Source organism: Lathyrus oleraceus, chromosome 2 (genome assembly GCF_024323335.1).
Source record: "Lathyrus oleraceus cultivar Zhongwan6 chromosome 2, CAAS_Psat_ZW6_1.0, whole genome shotgun sequence".
Classification (NCBI taxonomy): domain Eukaryota; kingdom Viridiplantae; phylum Streptophyta; class Magnoliopsida; order Fabales; family Fabaceae; genus Lathyrus; species Lathyrus oleraceus.
This window is the reverse complement of record NC_066580.1, coordinates 375,955,435-375,958,045: the sequence shown is the minus strand read 5'-3', so window position 1 is coordinate 375,958,045 and position 2,611 is coordinate 375,955,435.

Below are 2,611 nucleotides of genomic sequence, written 5' to 3'. Positions count from 1 at the left end.
CAAAAAATATGAGAGTTTCACCAACTGAGTCCTTGCACCATATGATTGTATCATACTTGTATATTATCAATTTACTAATCAAAATACTAAAAATATGTCTTTGCATTTGCCTAACTCTTTTGTAGGTAGGGCATGGTCACATTGATTTATCAAGTTCATATCTAGGGTTTGAGGCCCTCATGACAAAGAGCATAACCATGAATTTGATCAAAGAATGGTTATAAGCATCATATATGAGCTCCATTGATTCCTACAAGATATATTGATCAAGTTTTCTTCAAGAGTTTGGAGGTGATTTGCCTTGGAAACCCTAGTTTGACTAAGTATCTTGAGTAACTTCTCCAACAAACCATCTCACCAATTGATCAAATTTCTCAAGGGACACTTCAAAATTCGTCATCTTATGCATGTATGATCTACCATGAGCCTATAAAGTCAGAAGAATTGAAGGTTAGCGAGTTGGTTGATGGCGGTTGGCTAGATGAATTCATCTTATCAAAACTGTGTCTCCCTAGACCCAATCTCCTACAATTTTCACCATATGAAAATGATTCCAAGAACAAAGTTCCTCTATATGACATTACAAACAACTTTCATGTTGAGACCTAGACATAGTTTTGCTTGGAAAATCATTTTCTATGTTGAAACATTATAGGTCATTTTGTCTAAACCCTAATTTGAAAGTCAACTTCCTAAGGCCATAACTTGCTCAATTTTTATGAGATGAAATATTTCAAAGTTTCACAATAAAAATTCAAGATGTCTACTTCAACTTTTATGTTTTGAGTGAGAGCTAATTCAACTTTTATGAGCATGTGATATTAGGATACATTATAGGTCATTTTTTACCTATACCATTGAACAAGTGATTTTTCCAAACTTCAAAAATGAATAACTCTATCATTATAATTCCAAATGACATGAAATTGGTTACCATTTTTAAGGTCTTTGAAATAGCTACAACTTTGATGAAGACACGTTTCTCATTTGAAGCTCACGTAAAAAGTTAAGCAAGATGGAATATTAAGATATATGGCTTGCACTTAGAAAAATTTTCAACATGTTGATATTTCCAAATTTCCACCTTCAAATTCACCATGATCCAAGCTCCAAATGAAAAAGTGTTCAACATCAAACTTGTTCCCCTTGATCCAACTTTCCAAAGAACCCAAGTTCGTGCATTTTGGATGAAGTTTGCTAGGGCTGCGCATGGCTTTAACAGAGCTGCACCGTTGGAGGAAATCAAATGTCCAAAACTCCATTTCACATTGCCTTGCCAATCAAGAATCATTTGAATTTCAGTACATTTGCAATTGGATCAAAATGGATATCTTCATGGGCCTATATACGCCCATGCAAGCTTGTGTATCACATTGCCAAATTTAGAAATTTTTCAAGTGTGCAATTATCAATCCCAAATGCTATAAATACAGGCCCTTGGAGCTCAATTCAAACACACCTTGCGCGCCAGCTTTGCCCCCCAATTGAAACCCTCTCATTCTAAAGGAAAACCTGATAATTTTTAATTTGAAAATTGAGTTTGAATCCTAGCTGTTTGGAGATTCAAGAACTCCATGATCCAAAGGCTTGCACCATTGCTAACCACTCCCAGCAAGCTTCTCAAGTGTGATCAGATCGTGTTTGAAGAAAGCAACCTCAAGTTTTGCACATTATTGAAGGTAATTTTCAGAAAACTTCATCTCTTCGATTCTCACTCAATTCTCATCAATTTTCTTGAATCTTTGGTTGTCTGAAGACCTACCAATGTAGGCAAGAAGATTGAGTTGCTTAGAGGTCAAATCGAAGCAACTCAGTTGACACACCTCAAAATTCAACTCCTCATATCTTTCTATATATGTGGAGTTAGTTAAAATTGAGGCCAAGTTCGTGCTCTACGCCATTTTTTCTTTCAGATCATGTCCTCCGTTTATTATTTTGGTGATGGTTGAGGGTGGACCCGTCCGGTGAGGTCCACCGAAGAAGAAGACCGGAGTTACAGCTCCGGCTGTGTGTTGGCACGTCTCCCAGCCATAGGATCCTTTCAAAATGTTTTAATCATGAGCGCTCATTGTGATTACCCTTGGTACAGCGTGCTGACTCGTGTGTTTGGTGGAACGCGCATTTCAGACCATTTGATGTGCCACCTGAATTAATGAGGGAGATCAAGTGGTCCACGTTTTTTTGACTTTTTGATTTTAATTTTACTTTCTTTGATTTTCGTTAATTCATATTAATTTTATTATTGGTCCAAAAAATATGAGAGTTTCACCAACTGTGTCCTTGCACCATGCGATTGTATCATACTTGTATATTATCATTTTACTATTCAAAATACTAAAAATATGTCTTTGCATTTGCCTAACTCTTTTGTAGGTAGGGCATGGTCACATTGATTTATCAAGTTCAAATCTAGGGTTTGAGGCCCTCATGACAAAGAGCATAACCATGAATTTGATCAAAGAATGGTTATAAGCATCATATATGAGTTCCATTAATTCCTACAAGATATATTGATCAAGTTTTCTTCAAGAGTTTGGAGGTGATTTGCCTTGGAAACCCTAGTTTGACTAAGTATCTTGAGTAACTTCTCCAACAAACCATCTCACCAATT